The following is a 20191-nucleotide window of genomic DNA, read 5'->3' as shown; positions in this document are numbered from 1 at the left end:
TGAGTCATTTAGTCTCAAAACTTGCTCTCGGGGAGAATGTTGATGTGCCTGCCTATGCTGCTAGGGAGGCAGAGCGGTCACGCGTTAAAGCATTGAAGAATCGAATACTTAATTGGTTGTCAGGAGAGAAAAACAGTTTGCCGGATTGCATGATACCTTTATACCACCCCGGCGAGAGAGAAGCTTAGGGCTAAGCATGCCTCTAAAGATTCGAGTATGCACGCGGTCACTGTGTTTACTGACTTCGGTTATCGCACCACTTGTCGCAAAACGGTAGATGTGAAAGCTTACTGGGAATCATTTTCCACTTTGTTGGTTCGGTTCTGTGAGTCAAATTGCAAAGAGGTACAAGTCACGTGTTAAGTGGGCTGCTTCTTAATGGCCATTGGACTTTTACACAGTGGAAATACCGGTATTGATACGGAGACCGAGCTATTTTTGGTCGCCACTTCCATTTAAAGCGAACTACACCAGTGTAAAAGCACTAAAATTCGTCACATCAGACAAACTAAAAACATGTTCTGAATGGAACGTTTCAAACTTATCATCTAAAGAAATAGGAAAAAAACTCGAACAGAAAAATTGATGCTGAAAGTAAGTGGGTCACTTTCACACATATCTATATGACTATCACATTAAAACTTTTTAAAACAAAATGGACTTTTATTTTGAAAAAAAAACTCCTTGAGCGGTTAGCACCTTTTTCTGAGAAATCGCATTTTTATCGACGCAAAAGGTTTTTCATAGTCCTTAGAGCTCAGCGTCCCTGAGGACTAAACACACTCGCGTCTGAATAATACAATCTGAAAGGGCTTCACATTATCTATGCATGAGCTCAAGCAAAATGTTGATAACTTCCCCTCGCGCTTCCTGCCTATGTGACTATAAATACGGTGGGTTAGGGGGCCTGACATGAAGTCATCATTTAGGCAGCACCAGTGCACACCAAGTAACCTGCGCCAAGCGTCCGTCTCCTCGTAAAACGGTGAGTACCTGTGTATTTTTTTTTTTTTTTTTGCATTTGGCGCGCTCACTGGTCATCTATGAATTTTCCATTCTTTGCCATCATTTTACCATGAAATTTATGTCCTCGCGCTAACAAATGCTTCCAATCTCTCCTGGCTAAAAAGATGAGATAAAGAAGTTGCTTCCTTTGCCTAGCGTCATGAAAATGATACATTCAATTCTTATCTAGTATAGTACATGTAGTTGATAAACGAGTATGTCGTCTTCAAATTTACTCGCTAATTTTAGAGATTCTATCAGTCTTGTAAATTCAATTCAGTATTCAAAAATAACTTGAACATTATCGTGAGGGGATCTTTTCCCGTAAAAGAGTACAACCTTCCATAAAACTCACTGATTTACGCTAGTCTGAATTTACAACTTCAAATATTAACGATAAAACTGATCGAAAACTCTTCATGATGGTCTGTACACAGAATGCGTGATACCACTTCTCACCCAAATGACATACACCATACTTTGACCGCAAATGGCGCAACTGAAAAAACTTCAAGGAAATATCTTACACTTCTCACACTTACAGAAAGTGTGATTCTTCTCGCTGTCATCAAGCTGCAAGCTCTTGAAGGAGAAAATATCGAAATTTATTATTCTTTTCTTAAGATGGACTGTTAGTTTTTGGTGTCAAAATCGAGATACAACGTCAGGGAGGCTAGGCTGAAGTTTGCAATAATTGAGATTAACTTTCCGCAAAACTATGTCGATATTGTTTAAAACAAAATGGTGACGACAGTTACAGAGCAAGCTCTGTAGTGAGACTTAATAATTTATTTTGACAATATCAGAATGCATATGTGACATTTTACTTTTGGTTTTCAATGGGGCTACCCACAAGCTTTAATATCGCTAAAATCAGAAGATCTAGATGACTTTAATATTTCTGAAAGGTTGCTCGCCCCGGGCCCTTTTTACTAAGGGTAAAGTCTCGGAAGAATAGTTCCTGTCCGTAGTATTTGTTTTCCATGACATTTACTTCTTAGGGAGTTGTTGCATTATGAAACATTTTTGTGTTTGTGCTTACAGAACAACACACACACAGTGACGATGACAAATGCCAAAGTTTGCGCAGTGGTTCTGCTCTCGATGGTCATACTCAGTACATGGACAGACGCCACACTCCACTATTCCGGTAAAGGCGGTCAAATGTGGGCGCCGGGAAAACGAAACCGCGAAGATCCACTCGTAAGTTAATCCCACTTTTTTTCTTTTATCCCGTCACCACATACGATGGATGAAGAAAGGCAATCCTGGATCTTTCAAAGGGAATTGGAAAATGGGGGGATATTTCTACGTTATATCATTATCATTGAGACTTCAAACACCGCAAGTGTTTTACTGCTGATGCCTGTACTTCATGCAAATTAGAAATTTCTGCAATTGAGGATTATGTCATTAAATCAGCATTCTGTATTTTATGAACTATTTGTGTTGACGCCAAGCAGAGCTAGCGATTCATTTAATCAGCCTTTATGGTGATTTTTAGGTCACAGAGAAGATTTTACACACTCTTCGATGATCCGCTATGGTTTGCGCGCGTCATAATACGCAATAAACTTTGCAAGATTGCGCGCTTACACTTTTCGGGGGGCGGGAAATTGCGTCCATCTATTTCTATGAACACACAAGTGCACGGAAGGAAGGCGAGGGGACTTGGTGAATAGAACCGATTCGCTGTTCCTTGCATGCCCATGAATTTAAGGAAATGACTCCTTCAAAAAATCCTTCGGCTTTTAGTCGGGCTGCCAGTAAAATACCGGAGTTTGAGCAGTTGCACGAGCGACATAGCCATCTCCGGTAATGAATGCAGCACCTGTCGGTAAGGTTGGCGCGCTTTTATAAATTTGGACAGATTTATGACAAGTCTAGTTGTTCACTTCTTCATTCGAAACCTGGTTTGAACCCTGATGACGTTTTGTTTCATTTATGCTACTTATTCTCAGTTGTCGGAAACGCACCCACCTGCGGCGGACTGCTACGTCTCGAGTTTCAGGCGATAGCAGTTTTTAACGTTGGGGTGACACTATACTAGAAACGTTTGATGATATGAGTTACAGAAGAATATTATGCTGCTTTCTGTATTGTTATGATTTCTCATCGCCTTTTGCGTCAAACACCTATGTATGCATGTCATCACAGTTCAGTATGTCCTCTCTAATGAATATCTCAAAAACTGCAAAATAGCAAAATCGTCGATGTATATCTTACATTTCATACTTTTTTTCCACGATTTCGAGCGCAAACTTCAGTTCTCGATACAGGCGAGGCTTTTGTGGAAATGTTAAATCCGCTAGCAGTAGATCAGTGGCAAAAGCTGACGTCACACTGTAACGTTAGTTTACGTTTTAGCCAATACGCGTTACCACACATAGACAGTCTGACTGCTATATGTTTTGAGATAGTTTAAGGTAGAATGCGCCTCGGGGACACAAATTCTGACTCTCAAACATTTATAAATGCTTAACCACTTGAGGGGCCTCATTTTGAGGATCATGGAATAAATAAAATTTTAGTGAAATTTGATTTTTCCTCAAAAGGTTAACATTAAGATGGTGGCCATTTTGAATTTCAAAGTCGGTAAATATTGGGCAGTCTGTTTCTCTTGTACCAAATTTTGCACGGTTATCACTGATTTTTGTTCTTGATTTCGAAATTAACGGTTTAAATTTTCCTTGCGGAGACTTTGAGCAAAAGTTTACCGTGGGTTTCAGTTCGTTGCCACAACTCTATGTATGAGATGGACGCAATTTAATATAAACGATTAGTTTTGGAATGACCACACATTAAAAAGTCACCGAGTCATTGATTAGTTCAGTAAACCAGCACGGATAACTATGTCTGGGCAGATAGCTGAGAGCTGAACAGTTTATTACACTTGATCTACAATGTAGCTGTTTTCAGTAACAATTACAGCTGAAAATTAGAAGATGTTTGCTTGAGCTAAAACTGTCTCGCACATAAGAGTTGTGGCACCGAATTGAAACCCACTGTAAGTCTTTCAATTTCGAGGTGCGTACTACCTTACGAGTATCCGTGCCTATAACGGTAATCGCATGGAAAAAAATACGGCTGTTCTAATATGTACGGTTATCGCTATTAATCCCAAAATTAACCCCGTCCTCCAAATTTTAACTTACATGAAATACCTTGGGAATCAACAAAACTTTTCCATGCTTTTCTTCGTCACACTTTCTCAGTTAGACTTTAGTTTTACTGATTCGGTCAACGAGAGAAGGTAGTTTCTATCTACGCATTCACTCTAAGCTGTCCATTGTATTGCACATGCTGAGAAACATCTTACATTCAAGTAGAAAGGAAAGCGTTTGGCTCGGTGTCTTTAAATTCGTATGAAGAGTGAAATTTTCAACAGGGGGCACCCTGTTTACTACTCTGTATATCCGTCAAGCTTAAATTGTAAGAAATCTTCTGAAACTTTATACGTCTAGTGATTCAAACTGTGGTATCATTTAATTGGATGTAAATCAGTTTTTGTCCGCGTTGACATCCGAAAATTACCATAACATATCAGGAAGATCCTAATATAGTAAGCAAATTTCGTTTGTAGTTGTAAAACAGTGATAGTGCACTACTTGAAAGCTTTGACCCTTTGAGTGCTATTTTGTCACCTACATAAAATATACCTCAGTCAATTTTGTTACGTGCAGAGAAGACGAACAAAAGGGTGAACTCAGCAGTTAACGTTTAAACAAAATTTATTACGAAAATAAAACTAATTGCTAAGTTAGGGATAGAATACAAGCTTTAAAGTGTACAGACTACTTATCTCAGCTGGGACGGCAAAGCTCCAGTCTCAGAGTTGTAACAGTCAGTCGGATGAATGAACAGTCCTTGCAGGCTTGAAGATGCATAAAGTCCACAGTATAAATCCAGCGTTGGCAGTGAAGGTCTTGAAAAGTCTTGAGAATGACTACTGCTGGAGTTTAATAACACACAAGAGACACGATCCCAAAAGTCTGACTGGAAGCTGAGCACGTCCCTTTTATAAAGGCATATAAGAACAATCTAGAACTTTATTGACATGCTAATTACTGTTCTAAAATTATCTCCCTTACACAACTAATTAAATTTCTAGAATATTCCAAACATGACTAATTGAATTCAAGGTTGTGAGGTCATTAAGGGCAGTGACCTTGAGAATGTTCTAGACTAACCGAACTCAGGTCATGATGAGTGTGGGGGAAATGACCTACATAACACACCCCCTCTTCAAAAAAAAGAAAATTTTTCAAAGAAAAATCTTTCTTTTACAAATGTAGTCTTGAAAGAGATTTAAGTACTAAAATTTCTTTACTCTAAAGTAAAATTTCTTGAAAGTGAACAACAATAAACTCTAAATACGAGAGAGGCAGTCTGCAATTAAATTGTCTCTGCCTTTGATATGTCTAATGTCAAGATTAAACTCCTGTGACATTAAACTCCATCTTAGCAATCTCTGATTTTTGCCTTTAAATTTCTGCAGAAAAACAAGAGGGTTGTGATCAATATAAACCACTATTGGCTGATTTGAAGAAGTAACATAAACTTCAAAATGCTGTAAGGCTAATATCAAAGATAAACACTCTTTTTCAATTGTAGAGTAGTTTCTCTGGGATTTGTTAAATTTGCGTGAAAAATAGCAAACAGGATGATCTACACCATGACTATCCTCTTGCAATAAAACAGCACCAGCAGCCGTATCACTAGCATCTACAGCTAATTTGAATGGCAAAGTGAAATCTGGTGCAGACAACACTGGGGCACTTTGCAGTATGGCTTTAAGTGTATCAAATGCCTGTTGGCATTGCTCTGACCAAACAAACTTTACTTTCTTTTTAAGTAAGTTGGTCAAAGGCTCAGTAATTGTGGAGAAATTTGGACAGAATTTTCTGTAGTAACCAGCCATACCAAGAAAGCGCATCAGTTGTCGTTTGCAGTTTGGTATGGGAAAACTTGAAATGGCACTGATTTTGGCATCAACAGGTTTTACCTCACCCTGTCCTACAGTATGTCCGAGGTAAGTCACCCTCGCCAACCAAACTCAGATTTGGCAAGGTTGACAGTCAACATTGCTTTACTCAGTCTCTCAAAGAACTTCCGCATGAGCTTGATGTGTTCCTCCCAGGTGTCACTATACAGGATGACGTCGTCAACGTAAGCTGCACACCCGTCTAGCCCGGATATGACGTCGTTGATCATCCGTTGGAACGTTGCCGGAGAGTTCTTCATTCCGAATGGCATCACCTTGTACTGGAACAATCCGTCTGGTGTAACAAAGGCGGATATTTCACGAGCACGATCCGTCAGAGGGACTTGCCAAAATCCCTTCAGTAGGTCAAATTTCGTCACATACTTGGCTTTTCCCACTCGGTCGATGCAGTCATCAATCCTCGGGATTGGGAAAGTGTCTGTCTTTGTTAAAGTGTTGACCTTCCTAAAGTCCGTGCACATACGATAACTGTGATCTGATTTGGGAACAAGTATGCACGGCGAACTCCAGTTACTTTTACTGGGTTCAATAAAGTCATTGTCCAGCGGGTATTTGACTTCTTCCTGGAGATATTTCGCTTTTGTTGGATTCAGTCTGTATGGATGTTGTTTACAGGCTTACTGTCCCCAACATCAACGTCGTGATAGATGACGTTCGTCCTCGTTGGAACATCTTTAAACAGGTGTTTATATTCATGGAGCAGTTCTTTCACCTGTTGTTGTTGTTCTGGCTGGAGGTGTGCCAACTTTGTAGACTCCAGCTTCTCCAGGATTTCTGAGTTCTGAAGCTTGACCGAGCCCAGCTTTGAGTTTAGAGTTTTTTCACTCAAGTCAGTTTCAGTATCACTATCTTCATAATGGTTTGAACTGACTGCACTGACAGGCTGAGTTATAGTAGGATTATCCCTATCAAAATATGGCTTAAGCATATTTATGTGACATAGCTGTTTTTGTTTTCGCCTGTCAGGTGTTGTTATGATGTAATTTAAATCACTCAATTTCTTATCAATTAGATATGGCCCAAAGTAACGAGCATGGAGTGGTTTGCCAGGAACCGGAAGTAGAACAAGAACTTTTTGACCTGGTTCAAACTTCCGTTTTGAGGTGTTTTTATCGTATTTGGTTTTCATTGACTGCTGAGATGACTCAAGATTTTCTCTGGCTAATTCACATGCTTTAGAGAGTTTTGTACGAAAATCTGACACATATTGCAAAATATTCAGACAATCATCGTCGTCAGACAGGAATTTCTCTTTAACGAGCTTAAGTGGGCCACGGACTGTATGTCCAAATACAAGCTCAAGTGGGCTAAAACCAAGAGACTCCTGAATTGACTCTCTAACAGCAAAGAGCAAAAAATGAATTCCTTCATCCCACTGCTTCTCTGTGTCAAAACAGTAGGTCCTAATCATGTTTTTCAACGTTTGATGAAATCGCTCAAGAGCACCCTGACTTTCTGGATGATAGGCGGATGACCTATACTGTTTAATGCCTAGCTGATCCATTACTTGTTGAAAAATTCCAGACATAAAGTTGGAGCCTTGATCGGACTGGACACATTTAGGGAGGCCAATAAAGTGAAAAATTTAACTAAAGCTCTCACTATAGTCTTTGTCTTTATGTTTCTCAGTGGTATGGCTTCTGGGAACCGAGTTGATGTACACATAATTGTCAACATATACTCATTTCCTGATCTTGTTTTTGGTAGGGGCCCAACACAGTCTATTAGTATCCTACTAAATGGTTCTTGGAATGCAGGAATTGGCTGTAAAGGGGCCTTTGGAATGGTCTGATTTGGCTTTCCTACCATTTGACATGTGTGACAAGTTTTACAGAAATGTGCTACATCCTGCCTGAGATTAGGCCAATAAAAGTGACTGAGAATTTTATGATAAGTTTTCCTGACTCCTAAGTACCAGCCCAGGGGGTTTCATGGGCCAGGCGCAATATTTCAGCACGGTAGGGCTTTGGAACCACAATTTGATGTTTTATAGCCCAATCGTCATCAACCAAAACATCTGGAGGTCTCCATTTACGCATGAGAATACCAGACTTTGTATAATAGGAAACAGAGCTATCTGAAGTTTACCTTCATCATCTACCCTGTCAAACAAAGACAAAATATCTGGGTCTTTGTGTTGTTCTGCAATGAGATTTGATCTAGAAAATGTCTGACTTTGGTCAGCAGAAGTTTTACTGGAAGTTTCAAATCCACGAGGGATAACGGAACGATCCGTGTCAAACACCTGACTGAGAAAGGTGTCATTTAAGTCAACATCTGTGACATTATTTTTGAGAGTATTTTGATTCTCGGAAGTTTTCTTTGACATGGCTCGAGTAATAGCACATGAAGGAAATAAATCGGGTATCTCTTGTTCAATTGGCTCTGGATCCTGATCTAAACTAGGATTATCAGTCACAAGTGGATTAGTGATGACCTTGTCCCCAGCAAGGTCGTTTCCAAGAAGAAGGTGAATCCCTTCAAAAGGCAAAAAAAGGCCTAATACCTAAAGTCACAGGTCCAGAAATAAAGTCCGAAGACAAATAGACATTATGGAGAGGAACAGGAATAAAGTCATTGCAATCTACCCCCTTAATAAGAACTTTAGAACCTGAAAATGACTTTTCAGAAAACGGCAGGGTATCTGCCAACAAAAGAGACTGGGACGCCCCGGTATCTCTTAAAATTTTGACAGGGGTAGCGGAAGAGAAATCACTAGAAAGTGATATAAAACCATCGTGAATAAATGGTTCGAAAATACCCATAATGCTATCTTGAGAAGAATTGACCTTGACCTCATTAATTGGGGATAAGAGGGCTTTAACCTCAGAAAATGTGTTACACACATTATTAGACTCTAATTGAGTTGATGAAGAAATAAAGCCGGTGGGCTTAGATCCACTTTGACCACTTTGACCTTCACGTTTTCTTTTCAATTTGAAACACTCTGACATTAAATGGCCGTCTTTCTTACAATAATTACAAGAAAGTGTACCAAACTGTTTGTCAGAAGGAGATTGAGACTTGGGATCTGATGATGTGGGAGTGTTACTTGAACTCTGTGAACTGTTGTCATTTGATTTTCTACTCTCCTTTGAAAAATTCTTGGACGAAAAGGACGAGTTAAATTTACCTGCATTGTTTCTGTATGAAAAGGACTGGGATGGTTTGCTGAGAAATGAAGATTTGTGGGTCAATGAATAATCATCGGCCAAACGTGCAGCAACCTCTAATGTATCTGCCTTTTGTTCATTGATAAACGTCTTGATGTCACTCCGGATGCACCTTTTAAATTCCTCAATCAAAACAAGCTGTCGTAATTTGTTATAATTCTGACTGACCTTTTCAGAAGAACACCAACGATCAACAGTTGTTCTTTTGTTCGGCAAATTCAACATAAGTTTGATCCTTCACCTTCTCACAATCCCTAAATTTCTGACGGTAAGCTTCAGGCACCAACTCATAGCCCTTGAGAATTAATTCCTTCACAGAATCATAATTTGAAGCCTGCTCTACTGACAACTGAATGTAAATTTCTCTGGCTTTACCCACCAAAGCACTCTGCAAAAGCATAGACCAGGACTCCTTAGGCCAATCCAGACTCTGAGCAATTTTCTCAAAATGAAGGAAATATTTATCAACATCCTTTTCTTGGAAAGGGGGAACTAACCTGAAATGCTTAGTGATGTCAAAACTGTCTGAAGGGAAGAATTTTCCTGACTTTCTAAGCTCTAAACGTCTCATTTCTAACTGCAGTCGGTGTTCTGCTAATTCTCTTTCCTTTTCTTTTTCCTCTCTTTCTTTCTCCCTTTGTCTTTCTTCCATTGTGCAATTCTTTTTTTTTCATTTCCAATTCCCTCTCTTTCTGTCTTTCTTCCATTTCTAATCTTTCCTGCCTATCTTTCTCTCTCTGTCTTTCTTCCATTTGTAATTCTTTCTCTCTCATTTGTAATTCTAGTTTCTTGATCTCCAAATTTGTCTGCATTTCTAATTCTAATTTTCTGAGTTCAGAGGTAGACTCGGGCTCATAATCTTTTAAGGCAGACTCCTCAAAATGGCCTGATTTAACTAAATGTTTTGCAATCTTGAACTGTATTTCTCGCTTGCGCATAGATCGTTTAACTTCTACCTTAAGGAAATTGGCCAGTGTTATGAGGTCGTCTTTTCTGAGGGAATCAAATGTGTCCTGATCAAGGTCATCCATTTCCTCTGGTTTAAATTCCGCCATGATTAAATTTCACTGAGTTCACAGTATATAGTAGTTTTGAAAAGGTAGGCAAAATGTTGTCAAACGGCTCAAAATATTCGTCTCCCGGACGAGCCCCCAATTTGTTACGTGCAGAGAAGACGAACAAAAGGGTGAACTCAGCAGTTAACGTTTAAACAAAATTTATTACGAAAATAAAACTAATTGCTAAGTTAGGGATAGAATACAAGCTTTAAAGTGTACAGACTACTTATCTCAGCTGGGACGGCAAAGCTCCAGTCTCAGAGTTGTAACAGTCAGTCGGATGAATGAACAGTCCTTGCAGGCTTGAAGATGCATAAAGTCCACAGTATAAATCCAGCGTTGGCAGTGAAGGTCTTGAAAAGTCTTGAGAATGACTACTGCTGGAGTTTAATAACACACAAGAGACACGATCCCAAAAGTCTGACTGGAAGCTGAGCACGTCCCTTTTATAAAGGCATATAAGAACAATCTAGAACTTTATTGACATGCTAATTACTGTTCTAAAATTATCTCCCTTACACAACTAATTAAATTTCTAGAATATTCCAAACATGACTAATTGAATTCAAGGTTGTGAGGTCATTAAGGGCAGTGACCTTGAGAATGTTCTAGACTAACCGAACTCAGGTCATGATGAGTGTGGGGGAAATGACCTACATAACAATTTTTTTTCTGATTTTTACCAAAATTTTGATAAAAAATTGTAGCCGATGCAATGTGATATCCATGTGGTCCAAAATTATGAAAAGGCTTAAGGAAAAGTTCACAAAAATTGGTAAAATATTGCGTTAAAATTTTGGTGGGAAAAATTACAGCAGTCAAAGGATTAAAATGTCTGCTCTTATAAGCTCCAAGTGATTGCTGATCAGTAACGTATTCTTGCATTGCCAGTTTTGGAGGAATTCCATACTATACAGAGGTCGTGAGACTGAAATGCTTTTGAAATAGTCACTAAATTATGCAGTAACGTTTTACGGAACAAACTTCGCCATTGACGATATAGCACCATTGGGAAAGATAAACGCAGTTCTGATTTAGCGCGCGCACACTGTAAACACGTGGTGACAGGAAGGGAATTGCAAGCCCGCCTCCCCTTAAACGATATGTTTTCCCCTGTTTGGTGACAACTCAACATAAACCATGTTCACTAATTCCGTTTTATGTAACGCCAGTATGTGACCTGTAAAACACCGTAACACCGACCACTCTGCGAGTACAAATTTACGATAATGGCCGACAGGAGTGAAAAGACGAAAGGGAAAGTTCCTGTTCGAATTCTGAACTGATGCGTTGAATACCATGATCGGCGCCAGAATGACAATGATCAGTGCCTTCTCAATGACTTTGCTACGCTGACAGTCAGACAAGTCTGTATAAATCCCGTAAACTAAGTGAGCAGAACTGAGTAATCCGACAGCGTGCCTCTCATTGTAGTGTAGTGGGCCGTGGACTTTGCTGGGGAGTTGAAAAGAAATATTGATTCTGTAATGGAAGACATAAACCTGTTACATTCTTTTAGATGGTACAATTAACATAAATTTGTTAAAATTTAGTAAAACGTGCCTATCTACCCGATAGCCACAACAGTAAGGCTCCCAAAAGACTATCCCATTACTACAACAAACTAGATCTAGATTGTTGGCTCTGGGGGACGACTAGCGACCTTTACGATACCCACAGTTACAAGTTGGATCTACTCGAATGCAAATATAATATTACGATGGGGAGAAGTCTTCCCTGCGATGTACGAGAAGGTTCCATCCAATGCCATTGGAGAAAAGTGAAAATTTAAGTCACTGAAATTGTGCCATAACATGAGCTCAGGAAAAAGAGTAGGTCGATCAGGTACTGGCTTTTCGTGTTTTATCTTAATATCTTTAATTGCAAAAGTTTGCAAAAGCATGCGTGATTTTGAAAAATACAAAGAACTGTCTGGGGTCAATGGGTTTTGAATAGTTAAGGCAGTTTTACCGTAAAACCAAATACTTTTTATTTGGCATAAGGAATATTCCAAGAGATTCGGCATTGAGTTGGGACGCAATCGTGACGCATGGAATAATCTCCATATCCTCTCTCGTCATATTTTTCAACTTCCGCAGATCGTCGAAAGCTTAACACCTGTTTGAGGCAGTATCAACCCAACAATCCACCATTCTCTGTTCAATAGAACATCGCATCGCATCGCTGCCATTTATCTCGGGACAAATTACTCGTAAAACCAGCCTATCTGCAAAATCCTAAACGAGTCCGGCTTACATTCTCTTTTCAGCTGAAATGAACTATTAGAGTTTACGAATGCGGAAGAGCATCAACAAAAAACGTGCGGACAGTAATTTTTTATGTACTCTGTGTATTATTGTACGGCACGAGTGCAGTAATGTGTACACTGAAAATGAGCTGCCACGACCACCTTTGTACGGAGCAGCACTTTGCGATATTAGTTTCATCTTTGTCAGTTGGGTTTAGCTCAATTTGATACAGCAGTTAACGCATCCATACAATCCCTCAAACTGAATATCAATGGGCAGTTGACGAATGTTCGCCGTCATTAACTTCGCATTGCTATCTCTGCCTGTCATCAGGGCGTATATATCTCTATTAAGCGACACGCTGTTCTATATTCGAGGGCTCACCGGGGCTTCTTTATTAGACCATTAGACAGCCTTGCCAGTTTATGATAACTTTCAGAAAATGAGTATATGCCAATCTAAAAAGGAGGGAAGAACGCCATATCAAATTGCCCGGCGTTTTCACACACATAACGGGAACCTGATTGGCGTACTTATTAGAGTGATGAAGGAAGACAAATCGATCACGATATTCTATGATGGTCTCATTGCAAATACGCATAGTCGTAATCCGAGGCTTGCTTTAAGTATGCTCACTCATTTATAATTTTAACCTGTTGGATGCGCAGATGTCTCTTACGATCTCAGTGAAGTTCTCTCTTGATGGAACGCTAAACATTCTGAAGCGACGTTTGAACTCGTGAAAGGTTTCTCTTCACAGTATTCTATCGAAAGCCATCTTAACAGCATATATTTGCCAGTGTCTTTGCTGGGTTCAACGCATCATGCACACACATTTAATTTGTTACGAACGAATCTCCAACCAAATAGCTGAAGGACATACCTTTGAAATAAAGCTCAGGACCTGAACTCGGGATGCCGTGTATTTTCCTTCAGGGCGGGGAGCAACATTTGTGCATAGCCTCACAAACGCTACATGAATAGATTCGTATACGCGTGCAGGCAGGCAGCGTTGTCTCGAAATAGAGCCCTCATCACTCGGTGAGTGACCAAAATGTCTTCACGGTCGAGTGACTGAACAAAGTTCTGTCAGTCGATAATCTCGGGAGATGAACACCGACTGTGATTCAAACGACATATCCATTTGATTGACACGGCTTTAAAACACTGACAACCGAAATTCAAACTGTTTCTCACTAAAACGACTACTTCAGCTTGATAACGAATTAATGAGACATCAGGGGAACTTTCGACATTTTCTTCCTACAAACAAAACAAATACATTTTCTCTTTCTACTCAGACTCCTGCCCCTAGTGGGTTTAAATAAAATATGTAAAGTACTTGAATAAACAAAACATTATGTACAATATTCAATTATGTTATTGTTAACATGTGAATTCTTGTCCTGACTGACAAAAAATTGCGGAAAATAACATTGGCCATGATACACGTAGATCCTATGTGAAACACTAGTCATTTCAACATGATTGAAATGGCACCGGAGACCGCGCTACACGAAAAACACTGGAAAAGTACATAGAGACTTACGGCTTATTTAGCTTTAACTAGTGCTTAGGCCCTTGAATTCGAAATGCACTTGCTCTATTTAAGTAACTTTATCAGATATACGTCTACGGATTTTCTTACAATGGCGACGATAAATTGAATATGACATAAACTGCCCATATTGTACTATATTGTACCATTCTGACATACAACCTCCAGTCACAAGGCATGATTTGCCGAGAAACTCCTTCGGGCAGAGAATTTATCTCTTTCTGCAAATTCTGCCCAGGCCAAACTTTAAAGACGACGGAGCCCCCTAGGGTCCTGTTGCCATGGCTACAGGGGCAGAGGTTAATCAAATACAAGACCAAAACTAGAGACTATATTTCCCGGGAGATTTGAGTGTCATAACTCAGGGATGCAGTCATTCCGGGTGGCTTGGTTTTTAAGATGAAAGTGCATGACTTTGTGGCTATACATGAACGCCCGTCTGCTTCATCATAGCGCGGAGACCATTATTCATATTTGTAGGGAAAAAAATCAAATTTAGAGAATAAAATTCGTGTAAGCAACTATGAAACAATGTCTGAGGCAGTCAAATAAAAAACTTCTCTGAACTCATGAATGTCAGTCCGAAACATGAAGATTTAAAATCGTGTTCGCTTCATTAGGAATTGTGAATATTTATTGCATGAATAATCAGAGCCTCAATATCACTATGTCTTAGCAATGTTTGTTTCCCGCGAGAAGTAACTCAATTTATTCTACGTGGTGATATATGATGGTTATTTGACGAATGTCTAGTCTAATCCTGCAGACGTGTATCACACGCACATGATGCAATGATTCGATTTCCAGTACGTAGAAGATATTGCGTCATCGATATATTTTTGCGTTATACAAATGAACGTCCATGAGAGCATAGACCAAAAAGCCGCTGACTTAAGATGTGTTTGTTAACGGAATGTAGCCAACAACATTTTTATCATGAGATACAAACACATCCCAAATAATACAAAAAAGTGAAGTTGTCGTTTTAAAACTATTCCATTTTGATCAGCAAAGTTTAGTAACAGTTATTATATGTATGGGGTTGTTGTTGGTTCTATAAGTCCCATGACAAATTGCGATCACAGAATTATATCCTTTAAACATTAAAACAGTTGTGATATAGAAGGTAACAAAACTACCCCACCATATTTCTATATTCGAATGCTACCACGTGAAAAGCAAGCAAGTAAAAGCAATCGATCAAACTTAATTTCAAAATTGGAATTCTGGACTGCGAAAACAGCTCTATATACGCTTAAATTAGTAACCTTGACCTCCCACAGAACCAACCCAGCAATTTTATTTGTAGAGTTGCACCGGTACTTCGTTTTGTACAGGTAATGAAATTGTTCTAATGTGTCCGTAAATATGGCGGTATTGAGTCAAGCACAAAACATGAGTGCAATGCATGTTTTATAGTAGCCTGGCTTTTTATTTAGGGGCCATGGATAATTAAAACATGCGCACGGTAAACGAAACTAAGTGCATTTGTCCTCAACCCCTCTCCCCCCCTCCCTAAACGAAAGTTTGGAAGTGCGAAAATCCAACCAAGCCTCATTCTGTACCTGCATCCAACAATCGGTGATTACGTCGCTATTAAATCACACACACGCTACCGACCCCCCCCCCCCCCATATCCCTCAAAAATCAACCTCTGTTCAGCGCCAACTCAACAATGACGCAACCAATAGAATGAAATGAAATAGTGCATCCAAAAGATTGTTACGTTGTTTTACTTGTGCACTGATTCACATGTATGTCAAAAGAATGCTTGTGTAGCGCCGGTGCCGTTCAGGCCTAGTACAAGCCAAACAATGTAGCCCGATATTTTGCGATACAGAAAAACGTGCAGCGAGATGTTGCGATAAGAAAACTTGTAGTGCGATTTTTGCGCACGGTAATCGAAATACAGCCAAACCCCCTCCCCCCTAAACACAGAAGTTTCGTTTACCGTGCGCGTGTTTTAGTTATCCACGGCCCCTTAGATTGTAATTTACCAACTATAACTGAATGTGTGATAGAAGATGTAAATTTGCCTAAATCAAAAGATTATGTTTAAAGTTTAAAAAAGAAAATAGCACATTTGGACGGACGTTGACCCTGAAAAATTTATGAAACTGTAAACGAAGTCGTCGTTCACCCATTGCAAGGTTTGACCCTATTGTGTTGTAACCAATGGACGCTAGCCCACGCATGAATCAAAACTGTGATTATGTATGCTAGAAATATAAATATAAACGTAACCGTTAAATGAATAGAGCCTGAGCATACTTGCTGATATATGTGGATGAAAGGATTCATACCTGACGATACAACGACCCGCACTCGAGTAGAGCGGGAAAGTATAAAGAAACAGGCGCGAAAGTGAGTCTGCTGCATCGCTTTGTGATTGGATCAGATAGCTTCGATGAGTAGTGGTACGCGCCAAACAATGGACGGTGTGAAACTCAGCCTTTGATAAGCAAATGAAGAAAAAAGCATTGCAAATGAATCTCGAGTGGAAAGGGACAACTTGTCAGGATGTTAGCAATTATTAGCGATATTCAGTTCCCGTTGAGTATCTGCGATTTTCCTTAATGCGAGGTCCTGACCGCGTCATCACCATTTCGTCACTCGCCTTGTATTAAGCGCGTTTTCTAAATATTAGAGCGGACAAGATAATAAGTTTGCTCATTAAACGGATACGAAACATAGTCGTATTCCATACACGGAGGGGGATTAGATCACGCCAACGTGTTTAGAGGACTCGGTAGGAACATTAAGATCGAGAGAAAAAAATAGGCAATAAAACAATCTCACTTTGTCCCGAGCAATCATTGCATCCTCTGCTCAACTGCCTGTGTCTTGCATCTATGTTATCCGTTGACGGCAAGATGCAAAGTGGCTGACTGTTAAGACGTCAAGTTGGATAATTTAGCATGCACAAATGCATTTTTCTACATCCTGTTTAAAAAGGTTCAAGCGACCGTTATCATTTACCCCTCTAGGAGTGAAAAATGTAACGATATATTGTGTACACAAAGTGTTTAATTGGGTTACGAGTCGAGCCGCATCCGTTTCTCAAACACGTTCACGCGCCATCACGGCAATAATGGCGCCACAAAAGTTACACAGATATTGTTATGTCGTTCACCGGTCATGCTCTGCAGTCGTTCCGCATCATTTTACAACAAACGGGTTTCACGTCAGCAGGCGGCGTTTGCGTACATGAAACAGTCCGCCAAACGTAAACGACGTAGAAACAAAAGGAAAGCGGCGTAGAATTTACGACGTGTACATAAACTTTAATGAACAGTATGATTTAAAGTCATGCGTTACTCAATTCTATCCAATTAACAGAATTACGTTTTCCATCATCAATCTTCTTCGACCAAATTTGAAATTTTAGACACGAAAAATTGCTCCTCACCGGCCCTGCGAAAACGGAGCATCAAAAATTCAACGAAAATCGTCACAACTCCGTGTTCTGTTCCGAAAGGATGTGGGAGCCATATGATGTATGAGGCCATCACTTGACAACGGGAAGGCGCCGAGTTAATTACTACGATGAAAGCGACTCTAAATCGGCATTGCATCAAGGGAGGGGGTTACAGCTGTATCTTCGCAACGAGGGTTGTCCGTCAATTACAGTGACTACAACAGTTGTTAGGGATAACATTTTCCGTCGCATTCAGGGCCGGAGATCGAGTGGTGTATATGGATCATGCAGTCACATGTCTGTTAGAATCTTGCAGTTATACGCATGTTAGACGGTGTGATTATATAGGGCACACACTCTAATACTGGCAATTCCACGTGCTCCTGGCGTTGGCGGATTGATGAATATTGCATGAGATTGTACCCTTCGAAAGATAATCCGCCTTCGGTAAGAAAAGTTAGGTTCATTTGCGTCATCAGATCTTCAAGTGTGAAGAGGGGACACGCAGACGGGAAACTATATGGAATGTATTTCGGCGTAACACCACTTCTCACAATAGATCAGACGATAAGACATATTTTCAGCTCATACAATCGTGCACGCTTCACCGCCCCTTCGTATCGAATCTGCCGGCACGAGACAAGTTTTGTCTAATTAATGCCATCATTACTGACAAACTGTCAAGTAATTATCGGGAATGATAGTGTATCGCAAGAAACTACCTTGTTGGGTCAAAGGTAGCGCGCAAGACCGATGTAAAATGTGATTGGCTGTTTAATAGATGAATACGTTAACTAGGAGATATCTGCCTTTTGATGCTAAGATAAACCAACACTTTTAGAAAAGGCTTTATTTTGATATTCGCTTAGTCGAATTACGGGGTACATAAAGTTGAATTATGTCGCATCGGAAAATATGCAAAGAGTCCCGGCGGGATGTTTAATGGCCAAACCAATATTGCGAGGATTAAGGTATCGCGATTTTTACTGCCGTTATGTTGGCATAAATGAGGAGAACGCTTTACCTTGACACGAAATACTGCAGATTTTGATCGCTAGATAAGGGTAGACATATTCTTGACAACTTGTCTATCGTCCAGGATGAGATCCGTGATAAATGGTACAAGAAAATTGAGATTTCGAAACTATCTACACAACTTATCTGTAGTCGATTAAATTGAACTGTTTGCGCGGACATTTTAACTCCACTAGATCGTTTGGAACGGAGAGAGCGAAAAACTGCGCATGCGAGTGCCGGCGAGTCGTAAAACAAGATGAATATGGGTGGCTAATATCGAATTCTTATCTGTTGCAGGCATCGACTGCCGACTTGATGGAGGTTGCGAACAGTTTACGGGAAAACGTGGGCAAACTCATGGAGCTTCTACAGGCAAAGGCGGAAGAAGAGTTGAAAACGAGGCAGTGACCTTTGTAGCGAACTCCACAGACAGCGAAAGAAAAATCATTCGGCTGAAGAGAAATATTTTCTGATTCAAACTAGGATTGATTTGCACAGTTTGGAGTATTCTTTTACCACAATAATTCCTCTTTTGACGTTGACTTCATATAGACTCTGTATATATTTAGGGGCCGATGCGGAAATAAGGAATTTTAGTTACATGTTGTTTCTGGCTCGTGGGATTTCAAAATTGTGTACAACGGTATTTGAATATTTGATTAAAATGTTACTGAAATGTATGTGACGTCATCCTCGAATTTATTTAATTAAATGTCTTTTTGCTTAACGCAGTGACTGAAACCTGTCAGATTTTTTGAAGTCTTCTAATACGTTTATTGTCAACCGGAAGGGGTCATTATAACAAGACTGAAATAAATAAAATAAATAAATAAAACACAATTTGTGGGTATTGTTTGTCGGCATATCGTATTAAACCATGTTTCTGTTTCAAAAGATTCGATGTGAAACAATGAAATGTGGGAATTTTAAGGTGCTGCAAAAAACGACAAATGCCTGATCAGAAATGACCTTCAGAGTCGATTCATTTGGTATTCTTAATACAGAAATGTACTGTTGTCTTACTTTTGTCCATTAGCGTCCATTGTTTGACATCATATCGTTTTAGCCCTGGCCTTGTGGTCTTCATAAAAAAATTCACCTTTCGGAAACTTCTGTCTTTGTATCTTTCTAGCACTGGCTTCAACTTCTCCGGGTGTACCTTGGTGTTATGCACACTTCTGTTGTAGTCCACTGATTCTCTAGACCCTAAACTTTTTGGCAACATGAACGTTCTACTTATCGACAGATCGCGATACCTAATTTTGTAACCTGAACATAAATTATAAAGTACAGTAACATTAAAGCTAGACATTCGGCAAACCGTGATATCCAAACGTAGAAAGCATCGTCAACGCACGACAAAATATAGAACAAACAAACGAAACGTGAGCTACTCGTATAGCGCCCCCTAGAGGTTTATTTACTTGTGCAATGTATGAGAGAGCTTATTACTGAGTAAACAACTTGAGTCATCGGCAGTTCTTAGACGAAATATATCAGACACAAGTGTGAAATGAGAATAGTGTATTTTGTTTGCTCTTGTCATCTTTGATTCTGTCCACTGTGAGTCTGGAGACACCTGTATTGATTTTGTCAAAGTAGATTTTCCCGAGCCTTACGCAGAACTAGGCTCCAGACGTGAGCAATTTGCCAAGATTGTTTGGTAGGTAAACAGAACAGTCTTGTATACGTGATAGATAATAATCGC

The 20191-nt window shown here is 39.7% G+C and overlaps 1 long non-coding RNA gene across 1 annotated transcript; it reads left to right on the top strand.

Annotated features, from left to right (window-relative positions):
• The first annotated feature begins 897 nt into the window (after nucleotides 1-897).
• LOC139119623 (uncharacterized) lies at nucleotides 898-19321 on the top strand. Its single transcript, XR_011548955.1, has 3 exons — nucleotides 898-985; nucleotides 2050-2208; nucleotides 18781-19321. It is a non-coding gene; the product is annotated as an uncharacterized lncRNA (long non-coding RNA).
• The last annotated feature ends 870 nt before the right edge of the window (nucleotides 19322-20191 follow it).

This window comes from Ptychodera flava, chromosome 20 (assembly GCF_041260155.1).
Source record: "Ptychodera flava strain L36383 chromosome 20, AS_Pfla_20210202, whole genome shotgun sequence".
Taxonomy (NCBI): domain Eukaryota; kingdom Metazoa; phylum Hemichordata; class Enteropneusta; family Ptychoderidae; genus Ptychodera; species Ptychodera flava.
This window is presented reverse-complemented; position numbering and strand designations above follow the sequence as displayed.